Below are 15,358 nucleotides of genomic sequence, written 5' to 3' on the forward strand. Positions count from 1 at the left end.
GTTTGACAAAGTGCTAAATGGTAGTTCATTTTACATGCACTGTGAATGGCTAATTCCATACACATAGTTGTTTCACTTAACAACAGCTTTCAAACAATATTCTATTTGACCCACTTAAAATTTGAAAATTGAGTAGGACCCCGTCTGGGACCCTGCGGAGGACCTTGGGACAAATATTTTTACTTTCATTCATTCTACTTTCGAAATGATGATTCATGTGTTTTCCTGTTTTGACATTTGTGGCACCATTTCAGATTTATGAGGGTCGCCATAGCTGTTCAATGACGTTTTTGCTGACATTTTGACTGGTCGCCATTTTGCATATGGTAATTTTAGAGTGTCGAGACTTTTTTCGCCTTCGTTCATTTCTCTAGAGCTTCCCAACGATATGCTACTTGATCCCATCACCATTTTCAATTTTTGAGTTGGACCCCGCCTGGGACACTGCTGGTAGTCCTGGGACAACAATTTTGGCTTTGATACGTTGTAATTTTAAAATGATCAAACACGTTTTTTTCCTGCTTTGGCATCTGTTTTAACCTTTGCGATTTCTAGTGGGTGGAAACGGGCTTTGTGGACACCATGTATATTCATATAACTCGCACAGTACATGCATTCGGAAAATTTTTATTATCTGCAGTTTCGTAATAGGCGTCATTAGTGCTTTCGATTGGTGTATAAACCGTCTTCCACTTCGATATATAATCTCCCTCTCTTCCCTTGTTAGTGTATGCCTATTCAAAATTGGCTTAATATATGTATTTACAACCAGAACATAAGAGAACACCATTGAAAACAAGAAAGGTTTGGGAACCATTCATTATGAATTTTATTTGCGCTCGATCAAATTTGCTGTAATACTGTTCAACTGTATTATATAAAAAATGATTTTTTTGTGCGGGCAACACAGGAAAACGGTTGAACGGTTTGGAATGAATTTTTGGATGCAGCTATTACGTATTTCGAACTAGGTGTTTAATCAGGTTACTTTCATGAAAATGGAGGGAGGGAATGGTCAAAATCCACGCGAAAATCTTACTATCTCACGATTCTGTTAAGTTAGGATGATGCCATTTTTTATATAAACTCCCCACTAAATGTAAGTGGGCCCATGTTCCAGTACTTTTGAGAAATTTCCATTTTAAGTGAGAAAGGGAAGCATTTTCTATAATTTGAAAGCGATTTTACCTTTTGTTTCTGATCGCATCACACGGGGAAACAATTAAGCAGTTTGAAATGAATTTTTGAACATTAAGTAGTTAGTTCCTACCCTGAGCTGGGATTTTTATATTACTTTGATTCAAGGGAGCATCCTAGGAGGAGGAGTAGAGAAAGTTCAAAATTCATGTTTAAAAAAAATATAGTATGTCACGAGCTCGGCAAGTTAGGAACATTAAACTCAGTATATAAACTTTTCATTAAAAATAAGCTGGCATGTGTTGTAGTATTTCTGAAAATTTTCGTTTTAAGGGGGAGGGAGTGGTTTTCCATGATTCCTGTATTCACATATAAAGCGATGTTGTCTGTTTGTGATCGCGTCACGGGAAAGGCTTTGAAATGAGTTTTAGAAGATATTTAGTACCTACTTCAAGCTGGGATATTATTATGTAGCTTTCTTTAAAGGACGTAAGAGAAGGGGAAGGTAACTTTCCTAAGGGAAAAGAGGGTTAAAAATTCATGCCAGAAATAGAATATCTTACTACACTTTCATTGATATGCGTATCCTAAGGGACAGACGAGACTCAAACATTTTTCTTGGGCATACTTCTCTCCGTACAAAGAAGGGGCACTTCAGCTAGTGTGGAATCAAAAGTAATGCAGCTATATTTCCTTTGTTTTTGTTATATACTTGGGTATTAATATAAAGAGACAAAATGTCTTTCTCCATGTGTCAGTTAATTACAAATCGAGAACGCTTCCCTTGAAAAAGGAAATTACTAAAGATACACCTCTATCTTTTCAACACTAACGGCAATCAGATCGTGGAACTCCCTAATTCTTCTTGCGTATCTGATGGAGTATGTGAAACACAGTACAATTATTGTGTTATAAAACTTCTTTAATCGTAAAATATATTGTAAGAAACCAAACTGGCAACTGAAAATGAGAAAAATCCATTTCCAACATTTCAGTTCTTAAAAAAAAAAAAAAAAAAAAAAAAAACTCTAGAAAAACAACATCCATTCAATAAAGTCATTTTTTTTTATCTCTGGCTTCTGAACTTCAGATACTATCCCAGTATTTGCCCCGCGTATCTTAATTGAAACTCAGGACGGCTGGCTCAGGGATTTGAATCCTAAGTGTAAGAGGGGATTTTATTTCTATTCTGTATTACGTAAAACTATCGACATCTTTGTTACTCTAGAAACATGTGTACTTCCTTCTTTCTAGAAATCGAAATATAAGGGAGTGTCAGTGGTGCAAAGTGTCTCTCACGAAACGCGTATGGGACTTCACGGATTCCTTGGGCATTATTATTATTATTATTATTATTATTATTATTATTATTATTATGTTATTTTTAAGCTTAGTTCAATGTATCATGATTATGTACCACGGCTAAGGGAGACTGATTATATGCATAATAATTGTGGCATGACGAAGCCAGCCCGAGAAACCCATGCACACGATGTTTGTCCACCACAAAATGCACTTGGCGGGAGCTGGGATCGAACTAAGAACCCGTGCCAGACGTGAACTACGCAGTCTCACAAGCGAATTCCATAGCTTTGTGCGTACAGTAGAACATATATGCTTAAATGGTATATTAAGTAGGAATATGGCTTTAAATATACGTACAAAATTTAATAAAACCCAATATTACCAAAGAAAGCCCAATTTTGCCGAATAAAACCCAATTTTACCCAATAAAACCAACTGGGCTGTTTTCTTTACTGGGTTTTTCAAAACCCTGATTGCTATGTATAGATGTTGGAATGAGTTTGTAGCAAATTTGTATAAGTAACACGATATCAAATACAAATACTTTTTCTAACAAATCCATATCTGTCCGAATACGCCTCATTGCGTCTCTTGAGGCCTTTGAAGCTGCCAACATGCAATAAGATTTTCCATTCAGATTTAAGCAAAGCGTCTGCAATGTCCGTCAACCCGCCATACGTAACTTGTCTACTGGTTGCCTAACAGCGTAGTTTCGGCCTGCAACAATGTTAATCTTATAGGCTCAAAATGGCCCCTAAAATATTAAATAGAACAGTAACGACACGGTTTTTCAAAATTTGAAAGAGAACTGGACAATCTACACGAAATTTGGAATCGACCAGTGAGAACGCCACGTTTCTAGTACTTGCGGATTTCGAGATCTCATTGTCGAAAGGACTGCGAACAAACACATAAACCTAGCATCTTAATGTATACTAGCTGAACCTGCGCTCTCTACACAGCGCATCATTCGCATTCCTTACAACATCTGTACATGTCCCTTTACAGATACAAGTGAAAGACTTATTGATTTAAAAAAAGCCAAGGGGTATCATAAAGGGGATACTTTTTTCGATTATTTTTTCTCAATATCTCGCACCGTTTGCAAGATTTGGGGCCTGCTTCCGGTTGGAGTTTCTAATTCATACATGGCCAGTGTTTTCTTTCTTCTTGCATGCAGTATGTAATAAGCAAATACATTACATACACAACTAATTATAATGTCAGTTATATATGGTGTTCATTGGGCAAAACACTCCCCCCCCAAAAAAAAAATTCATCTTAGACTGGAGAAATGGTTATACCTTTTTAGTTTGTTTTACTGTGTACTTTTTTAAAAGAAAATGAATTATTTTCTCCTTTTTAGTAAAAACTAAATACATTTTCTACTTATATTTTACTCTACTTCATACGTTTATTATTAACATTTTATTCCTCACCCAGTCCAGCGGAGATAAAACAAACTGTATAAATATATTTTTAAAAAGTATGAAAGTACCAATGGAATATTGTGTGGTCACTCTACTTCTATTGCTGTGCAAAATTCCATCATTGTACGACGACATATAGAGAAACTAGTTAAGATTTAGGACGTAACAGAAAAGCATATATTTTTAAGAAGTAGGATTAGTTCCTATCCGTATTTTATCCTTGCATCACCTCTATGAAAAATAGTATCGCGCGTAATAATAACAATAATAATAATACGTAATTGTTTAGGCTTTATAATCAATTTGCTTTCAATCACGATGAACTAGCAGCTGTCGTTTGCATATCTTTCCAGGTCTCAACGAGATTGCAGTGACCCTACGAAGGCTCGAAGTCTGATCCACAGTTTCCTGGTTTGGCTGGGAGGTCGAAGGAATCGATCGATGGCTATTTTTAGCACTGCACTCTACACTCTCCGGGAAGAAATGAATTGCTCAAGTTTTCTTCCCGAATTTAAAGTAGTCGCATGTGTTTTCTTTACTTATAACTAATGTGAGTGACACAGCTTTGATTGTGACAGAACATGAATAATATTCAACGCAACTTTTAATGCTGAAGTTGGTTTTCTAAGTTAAGTATCAGGTCAGTCCATTATGGGCGATGTGACAAGCAACCCACACGGAAGTCATGATTTTAAAAATTTATAATTGTAGGCGGAGAAGAGAGTCTCTTAACGTTAGGAGTGAGATGTTTTCCGTCGAAGGTTAAGAACAGGCGCCAACGTTATAAGCTCAATTTCAAACATACTATCGTATCTCATGAGCTCGAATGAAAACAATAAAACTTTGGTAGACAGTAAATAGCATCACGCAAAACTAAGGGTTAATGAACTTATTGCAGCAGGAAAACAAATCCTTTCACCATAGGCAACCAACAATGCTTTGCTGATGTACAGGAGGTATACAACCTGGGGTATGTAAGGTTTAAACGTGTTGCAATTACTAGCTATCTCTTGCATAATAATTATTATTATCATTTGCTTTCGTTCAGGAGTTATCGTCGGAGTAACGGACAGATGATGATACTAACAAAACAATCTTGTAACTCCCATTGCGTGATCATCATAACTACAAAAATGATGTAATAACTGACAGAATGGTGAAAACAGGGTACTACGATGATCCGACGCAGAACATTTCTGCGCAACACAAAACGACTAGAATTCTCTACAGCACAAGAGTTGAGGCTGCCTTGTCTCAGGAAGATGAAGTAGGATTGCACAAGACATGAGAGACAAACTGCGACGAAGTTCGAGACGAAACAGAGCACTCACATTAAAATACCGCTAATTTTATAGTAATTATGTGATATCTTCAAATAGATAAAAGATAATCAAAATGTGGAACAAGTCACCTAGTGGCTTTCCGTTTCAAGCTGTTTAGAAACGCGAAAATAAATGATGATTTTCAAAATGGCTCGAAATCGAAAGCAGATAAGTGAGTCGTGGTAACGGTTTCTCATGTAAAATAATATTGTCTAGGGCGTTTTTGTTTCACATTTTGATTATCTTTTATCAATTTGAAGATATCACTTAATTACTGTAAAATTAGCGGTATTTTAATTTCGCCGGGATGAAGACTCTTAAGGATGCGTATGAGACAAGAGTCGAGACTGTATCGTCTCAAGATCGCATGCCTTTCTATTGAAGAACTTGATTTTGACTTGTGGAAGACCGTAAGAGCAACTGACCGTGAATTCAATACTTTCTTGTTCCAAAGTTGAATACTCTAAAACTCTCGCTTATTTTAGAGAGGATGAAGAGAAAGCAGTGACATGATGATGGACGTTGTTTAGGCAAAATGACCCAGAGGTTTCCAAATGCTACTTTAACAGACTGAATGACTGAAATTTAACGTTTCCCTTTTAGCAACCGAGGATATATCACGGGACATACTGTCTAACATGAATCCCGACCTACCAGTTATGGAACGGGTCATGATCATTGTGACCTGTGACCCAGTGTCAGGTCCGTGGCCCATGAGACCACGTGACCCGGAGATCACGAAACCTCATCACGATGAAGAACCTCGAGTTTGCTAAAGCGATCCTAAGTATAGTGATCACAAGGAGTATTGAAGCTTGACCTAGATTTTCGAATTTCAGCACCCAATAGAACGTGAGGGTGTGTCCCGGTCGTCAACTCCCATTCATCAAATTATGTCAATGTTGTCCGATTGCCACAAACTTTTATTTTGTTGTCACTGCTGTTTTATATTTATGCAATTATTATTGTTAGATTGTAACGAATTATTGTTAGCATTCGTGTTATAGTTCTTCGTGTTTTCGTCGCTCGTTCACCAGGTCTTTCTTTTTCAATGTGGCAACATTGTTGGTTCACTTCTGCTGTTTCACGTTTTCTCCCATGTGCGTTCGGAAGGCAGTTCCACGAATCGTACCGAATTCTTCCGATGCATCATATGTGAGGTAAAACAGTTCTGTGATTGATGTAGAGCCCAGGCTTCACGAGTACTCATGGTCACTATAGTATGACTGTCTCCCTATCTCCCCTTCTCACTAATGCTACCCGCATATTGAAAAAAAAATATTTCAGTTTAACATCCCACAATTATGGTTTTAGGCTAAGGGAGATAATTAAAGTAAATTAAGGACTATGGAAGAACTGATGGAATGAGACAGATGGAGGAAACGGGGAATCAAACCAGAGATCCCACACTCCAAAGTAAGCGCTCTACCACTGAGCCGCTGAGAAGAATAGTGTGTTTTTATAGGTATATAAACAGCAGCCCGTAATCATACGAATAGAACGAGTGATGGAAGAACATTAGGCCTACATGTAAGTGGTAGATATACATGAATGGCAACACTTTGCCATGAAACTGACCCTGATTCAAACATTTTAAGGAGATTAATTCGCTCTTCAAAACGAACTAAACAGAAGGAAAAAAATGAAAGCATACAAGACGAAGAACGAAATGCCTGGGAGAATGACGACCATATCAACAGATCTAACTACCATCACTACGAATACATAAAACTGAATAATTCTATATCGTCTATCTGCTTTCGGTTAAGAACAAAAAAGTATTGTGGAAGTAGTTGTATATCACCAACAGAAAAGCAAAAACCTATATGTGAACTTGAGTAGTTTTTTGAAGACACGAAAGAAAAATATTACGGCCAGTTTGCATGTCTTGCAAATAATCAAATCTACTACTACTTTAGTCACTGTCTTCGCGGTGATTCCCACGCCGTATCCTTGGGCCACTTTCTCGACGTTCGTACTTGCTACCGCCATTCAGATTGTCAGCAATTTCGTACCAAATTGCAGTTGACCGGCAATGACAATGCCTTCCGAACTTGTATACAACGCCCTTGCTTGCATTGTTCATACTAGATTAGAATGACCTTGAGGCAACCTAATTAAGAGGAAAGATTTCCGACGCGTCCGTTGCAGGACTTCAGAGCCAAAATGTATTAGTTCTATGTTTGGATAGAACTCTTCTTACAAAAGTACAAAATGAAAATTAAATTAAATCTTTTTAAGTTAGTTTTACGTCCCGCGGATATGCTAGGCTAAAGGAGACAGTGATGAGAAATGAATAAAATAGTGGAATGAAGAAAGGAGAAAACGGGAGAACCCCGAGAAAACCCACACACATGGCGTTTGTACACCACAAAGCACACTTGCCACGAGCTGGGATCGAACCAAGAACCCGATGCATCAGATGTGAACTTTCTACCACTGAGCCACAACGGCCCCTACAAAAGTACAGTTTCTTGAATAAATATATCAGTGTCATCGTTTGAACAGTTCTCGATTCTAGGTTAGGAAACAATTCAATAATAAAAATACGTCAGGGTAAAAGACGTCTGGTACCCATATTTCAGATCATTATGTTAACACTCACCCTGAATAATGCGTGTTTAGTGTGTGCGAGGGAGAAAAAAGAACGATCTCAAACAACGCGAGCTCAGTGAAATCTATGGCAGCCTTAATTATTAATTCATTCCGCATTCATGAGCGACGTTAAGTTTCCATGTATACTTTACAGAAGCTGGATTCGAAACGACCATGCAACATTACAATGTACGCTTTCATTAAGCACAACTAAAGAGCATTAAAATTTTATTATATATGCACAGAAAGAATATTACGACATTCAATAAGTATTATTAAATATTTCTGAATTCCTAATGCGTTTCCATAGAAATTATCTGCATGCTAATTTTAATTCTGTATTATTATGACACAGCTCTTGAACATTCTTCTCTTAAAGAAACAAAGCCTGAATACTAAAAGTAAGATTTATAAACTATATAGTAGTTACATTTTTCATGGTAATAGCACGAAAACAAATACATAGTACTGTTCTCACAGTAATGAATGTCCTTCCACGTCCTTTCGACAATGTATTCAAAATGTTCACTGAATGCGGTGCATCTTACGTTCTGTCCAAAATCATTGTTACTACTTGCCGCAAGAAAATGCACACCAGAGATAGCGTAGGTCAATGAAAACTTGACCCTTGACCCACTGACCCACCACCAACCAAAACCCATCGTCTCAAGTCAAACATGATCTACGCCCTTCTCTCTACTGGCTAAAGATTTTACACTTGTAATAAAACAAGGCTGAGAATTTATCACTAATCGAAGTTTGAATTTCTACAATCAATCGCTCAAGCACCGCTGTTATAATACGGTGGACCTGACCTTCACGATAGTGTATAAAATGGTAATGGCATGGGCCATATTACGATTAATTTCAATTTAATTATCATATACAATTATTTCCTTGTTGAATTACATATACTTTTCAGTAGAAAATACGATGAAATCTGACAGTCTCAACTCAATATAAAATAGACCAACGTAAAGGTGAAAAAATCAGTTTACAATTCGACTCACCAGTGTTCAGAATATGCTGTGTGATGCACTGAGCAGAGTAGGTCGGTGGGTCAGAGTGGGTCACGTCCTGCTGACCCACAACCCACTGACAAATCTTGACCCACTCGATCTCTCTTTCATACATTATGGTGTTTCAATGGCTCCATGTTTTACTTATGTTGAGGGACAATGTTTATGACATTTGGAGGCGGTGCTCCAAGTTCACTTTAAACGCCGTTAGCAAATGGAAGTATTCCGGTGTTGCTATGTCTACCAACTGCTCATCTGTAACCTGGTGTTGTCTCTGATGCAAAAAAGAGTAACAGTTCGAATCAGATAGGGCTGTTTTGTAACCAGGGCTTACTCGGATCATGTTTCATCACCACTAATTTAAAAGAGGCTAACACACGCTTAGATTCGCACCCGACTGACCTTTGACTCACTATTCGCAACGAAACTTGCACTAGCTTGATCTCTTGCTCTTTAGCCTCGCTGGTCATACTTTTTGTACAAATGAAGAAATGATTGCCTTGTTTTTGTTATAATTATCATGTATTACCGATTTCCGCGAGAGAAAGGTGCTTAACCTGAATTAAAGCTCGAGTACTGTTTTGTATTACTTCTAGTCCACCATTATATAAAAATATAGGGTGTTTCAAAATGAATAACGGGGTTTTAAGGCTTTGCAGTATTTATCACATTTACAATTATAAATAACAAATCAACTGAAAGAGCAACTCAAACAGTTTTTACTACAAGTGTTCAATGTGAGCACCATTCGTTATAGAGCACACATCGAGTCGATAGGCGAGAAACGCTTACAAACTTTCCACCGGGATGTGGCACGAAATACATTCAATTTAGGGCATCTCGTTGCAACTGTACACCATCTCGTGGGTATTTGCTGATCTCCCAGATGTAAACATTATGAGTGTTCACATTGCCACTTAGGTGAAAGGTCATCACTGAAGATGACATGATCGAAGACCTTCATTGTCACTCAGTGACACTTTATTTGCGAAGTTGGCACGTAAACCATAGGCTGTAGGCTTTACAGCTTGTAGCAACTGCAAACGATGCGAACGTAGTTGTAAGCGTCTCCTTAAAATTCCCCACACAGGTGATTGCACTGTAAGACAGATTCTGTCTTTGCAAACTGTGAAACACAAGCTTTCTGATCAGTAGTCGCCGTATTTGCTACTAGCGCTTTCTAACGACAGACAGGGAAACAGTGCATGGGCATGCTTGTGTACAAAACTGTTTGAGTTGAATTTTCATTGGATGTATTATTTATAATCTTAAGTTAAGTTAATTGTAATAAATACTACAAGGCCTTAAAACCGCGATATTCATTTTGAAACAACCTATAGCACTGCAAAGAGACATTAAATCCCAATTAATTAATCATCCAATCAACCTAACACAAATATAACACAGCGCATCGTAGAACAATAAAGAGTAATATCGAGTATACGTAAGTTAGAAATTAGTAACATCAGGTTGTCTAAAAAAAATATATTGAGGATTTGGAGGTCAAAATTGAGAAGACATTTAATTTCATTTAAATCTGAAATTTTTGAATTTTTTGAATTTTTGAATTTCATTTCATTTTTACGTCCCACCTTTTTGGATTATGCCGGTTAGGCTAAAGGAGACGGTGATGATGAAAGAGGAATGAAATGGTGGAATGAAGAAAGTGGGAGGAAACGGGAGAACCCCGAGAAATCCCACGCACACAGTGTTTGTTCACCACAAAGCTCACTTGGCGGGAGCAGGGTTTGAACCTGGGACCCCAAGCACCAGATGTGAACGCTCTACCAGTGAGTAATTTCATTTAAAAATAACGTTGTGAAACCACACATGCGCAATTTTATTCTACAAACTCCCATTGTTCCGGCAACATCATAATCCCGTCGCTATGGAACTTCTGTTGTTTGTGGTTTCAAAAAAGGGACATGTGTTTACCAGCTCTGTTCCAAGGTAACACCATTCAGAGAATTCCGCAAAAAACAATAGTAGTTACAGTGCCAAGTCCAGGATATACGGTAGATATATTAAAACCTCCTAGCCAAGTTCTCACAACTATTCGTGGGACGTTAAAGACGTATGCGGCCTGGTGTTGTCAGCGTGGTATTCGACACCGTTTCTGTTGACCAGTTTTGTCCATTTCTTTTGAATTGACAAGTGCACCCAAGTTAGTTGTCTACAGTGCCTTGATGAATGAACACAAACCTCTACGACTTCTAACACTGTGAGAAGTTGACATAATTACGCCGAAAAACGGCAACTTCTACGATCTCCGGATTCAGCAGAAATATAAAGGCGAAGATGAACTTATTCGGAAACTGAATCCACTTTAGAAAACCGATTTCTGCTACCTCTTCACGCTTTTGTTGTTAAATATAAATATTAAAAGAACAAAAAGCAAATTTTATTTTGCTAAGTTTCTAATTTAAATCAACCCACAACCATGCTTTACTGTCCCTTCGTGTGGAAGAACTATTTTATGTTCAATCTCAGGGGAGAATACAAGTTTCTCTGCATCGTGAGGCAATTGAAGTTACCTAAATTAGAAGGAATCAAGTACCAGAACAGGATGGTGGAGTTGATGCACTGACCATGCATAACCAAATTGACCGTGTGTCATCTCCCCACAGTTCTAGTCCTCCGAAGACTTCATGCCCTATAGTGTTACCATGACAACTTATTTTTATTATATTTAAGAATATCAAAATACCCGTTTTTGCACAGGGAGAATAAGTTTCCTTCTGGGCATAAAGAGGTGAATTTGGATTTAAACGGCATCGGAAGTGTTACTGTTCGTCTCACAATGAGACTTACGGAAGTGTCAATCACCGATTTGAATGAAACTGTGCATACTTGTAGAACATTGAATAATAATCGACACGTATTTTTTTGTTTTGGCAATATAAGGGTGGAAACCATCCTTTGAACGTTTGGGTTAGTCTCTAAGCATAGACAGAAAACAATCATTTAATATAGCAGAAAACATACTGCCAGAGGGGTGTTAGGACAGTTCATTCAGAATTTGACGTCAAAATTACAAAATTCAAAATAACGGTTCCAATATAGTGATTACAATTACAAAATGTCTTCTGGTTTGAAATTCTCTGCACATAGCCAAGAACAATTATAGTTGGCAGGGGTTACTACGAGATGGTTGCAGACCGATTTGAAATTCCTTTCTATTGATTTGAAACCCCTTTAGTTTAATGGAGTGCTTGATTAAAGTGTCTCTGCACCTCTCTCTATTCGGGGTGCTTATGTATAGAGAGTCCCTTTGCCTCTTACTATGTCAGAAATTCAAATATCTTCAATTGTTATAATTATGAATTTATTGAGAATACCCTTCACAGTAATGATATTTCGTAAACAAAAAATGTGTGATGCACAAACATTGTTTACACCAGGAATGCAAATAAGCAACAAGATTTTACTCGCCCAATAAAACAGCTACTAGCTCACATCCTACAATAGAAATCGTTTACTTACCTTCGGTACGATATTAAATACTCACCCGCACCGATGAACCACTCGCCGTGGGCGAGTGGTTATTTGCATCCCTGGTTTACACCAAGCTTACCTTATTACAGCAATAACTGTGACAAATCACAAAATGCACCACTATCTTCTTCCAAATAACTCTTTTTGTATCACGCATATCTATTAAGATTTGCAAATCTGAGAGAAGAAAACTGAAGAATCAGTGATTTGGATCTAAATTATATTATTACGGAGATGTAAATTTATGTTATAATTGTAGAGGACAATATCAGTAAAATGTTTGAAGAAGATTTTCCATGGCCTAAAGACGAACACATCAAAAGGCAGAATCCTACCAGTTGTTAGTGCCGAATGATTCCTATTTTGAGGTACTCTTTCGTTCGTAAAATAGGTTGAAAAAATGATTAATTGTGACCACTTTACGAATCTAATGACAAAATAGACTTTCCATTAGACGGCGGGAGAAAAACTTCTTGATACTATGATCTCACAAGACCTGATGTTAATTTTCCCGAATTTGATGCTTTTACAAGGATATTTTCAGACTAAAAGAGGTTGTTTTGGCATATAGAGCCAAATTTTCCGTTCTTCTCCTGCAAAATAATTAACAACGGTGATAACAGAACACCATTTTCAGAATTTAAAGGCTGTATGGTGTAGCTGCGAGTCAGCTTTTTTGACTGTGCCACACTTTCTACTGTTTGTGTCTTTGTAAACGTTATGATGAGAGGTGCAGATACTTACTTTAATCAAACATTCCATTAAAATGAGAACAGAAAGGGGTTTCAAATTTGTCTGCAACCTCCTCGCAGTAATCTCTGCCAACTATAATTGTTCTTAGCTAAGTGCAGAGAATGACAAAACAGAAGACATTTTGTAACTGTAATCACTATATTGGATCCGCCATTTTGAATGTTGAATTTTGATAGATTCTGAATCAGCTGTCCTAAAAACCCCTGGCAGTATGTTTTCTTCTATTAAATGGTTGTTTTCGTCTATGCTTAGAGACCACCCCCTAACGTTCAAAGGGTGGTTTGCACCCTTAAATCTTCATTACCGAAGAAAAAAAAAGGAAAGAAAATGCGTGTCGATTATTTTTCGATGTTCTACAATTGTGCAAAGTTTCATTCAAATCAGTGAGTGACACTTCCGTAAGTCTCCTTGTCAGTGACCCCGGAAACTATGGATTCGACACTAATATCGGTCATTTTTGATTATTTTTAAATATCTCCCTCTCCCCTAAGTTGCACTGTCAAACTGCAATAATGAAAATCATTACAGGCCCGAACCTCATCTATGTTGAAAATTTGATCGAGGTCGGACGGGTGGTTCAAGAGTTATTAAGTCACATAGTCACTTTCATTTTTATCTATCTATATTATATATATTATATACACTAGTAATATAATATATATATTCTTTAACATCGAAACCGGAAGTGGTAGATTTCTATCATTTGCGGTTTTAATAAGATTATAGTGAAGATGAAATATAAATTCCTAGGGTGCTTAACTCTTCGCAGAAAACCGCACAGTTTTCACTTCACAACAAAACCAATAAGTGATCGATTTCTGCGACTTCTAGTTTGAATAGAGGGTCAATCAAGATGATTATACCTATTCTTAGGACTCTAAATGTATTCAAAGAAGAAAAAACGCTTCTCGGCATATCTCATCCTTGTTGTTCTATATAAATCAATATTAGAACTGGTAGTTCCAACTGATTTTTATCACTTCCTCTTTTGAAAGATAAAGTAGAAACTGAATACATTCTTCGGATGCTTAATTCGTCCATCTCGAGACAAAGAGGCGTATCTGATTTTCTTAACTTTTCTACAAGACAAGTTTAAACTTTCTCATAATTTCTCTATTGTCTTCTTTTAAAATTTAGTTTGATTTCGTAAGGTATATGCCTGAAAAAAAAAGGAGATCAAACTTAAAATTTTAAAAGACTACGATAGAACAAATAATGAGATAAGGTTTAAACTTGTCTCCTGGAAAACTTACGATGAGATACGCCCCTTTGTCTCGAGATGGACGAATTGATTGCAGAAAACTTTTTTCTTGCTATCTACTGCTATTCCTGCTCTATATTGATCAACCTTAATGTGAAATATTTGATTTCCACTACTTCCGATAGATAATTATCTCCATCAACGTACTTGATTCCTAAGTTTTGACCCCTCTACATTCTGGCCATAGTTGGTGACCCATTAAGTAATTCTTGAGAATTTCTCTCTCCTGGATGGACTAACAGGGTGATTATATAACGGAGCTTTTAGTAAACCGAACTCTCTTAAAAATCAAACTTCTGGGCTTTCGGCATTTATGGCCTAAAAGCAGGGAATTCGTGTTACTATTCAGTTCAAAATCTTTTGTCGTCGTGAATTCTGTCGAAGAATTTGAAGCTTAAAATACATAAAACTATAATAATGCCTGTTCTGTATGGTTGCGAAATATGGGCGCTTACTCTGAGGGAAGAACGCAAACAAAGTATTTGAGAACAAGATCATGAGACGAATATTTGGACCCAAGAGGAACGGGAATGGAGAATGGTGGAAACTTCATAATGAGGAACTACATAATTTATACAGTTTACCAAACATTGTTAGGGTTATCAAATCTAAGAGGCTCAGATGGACAGGTCATGTAGCCAGGACGGAAGAAAGTAGGAATGCTTTCAAAATCTCAAAGGGAAGACCAATCGGAAAACGACCATTAGGAAGACTTAGGCGCAGATCTGAGGACAATATTAAGATGGATCTAGCAGAAATACGAACACAAAGTAGAAACTGGATCCAGTTGGCTAAGGATAGAAATCAATGGAAAGCTTTTGCAAAAGCAGCATTGAACCTTCGGGTTCTACAGGACACAGAGTGAGTGAGTAAGTGGATAGGTGGCCATTTTAACCCATCACGGATGAGAGATGTCCCTCACCGATTACACTACCCAAGGAAATAGGAGAGGAAGGATGAGGCCTAGAACATTCTATGTTATGTACCATCCCGACATGTGCCCAGTGTGAGTGAGGAGACCAAGGAAAATATCATTCAAGA

At 37.3% G+C, this 15,358-nt stretch overlaps 1 protein-coding gene across 8 annotated transcripts in view; it reads right to left on the reverse strand.

Moving 5' to 3' along the window:
* The window catches only part of RalGPS (Ral GEF with PH domain and SH3 binding motif), a 385,336-nt gene that overhangs the window by 199,336 nt on the left and 170,642 nt on the right, over nt 1-15,358 (reverse strand). The window lies entirely within an intron of this gene.

The sequence above is a fragment of the Thermobia domestica genome, chromosome 17, assembly GCF_964235325.1.
Source record: "Thermobia domestica chromosome 17, izTheDome1.hap1.1, whole genome shotgun sequence".
NCBI classification, from domain to species: Eukaryota; Metazoa; Arthropoda; class Insecta; order Zygentoma; family Lepismatidae; genus Thermobia; species Thermobia domestica.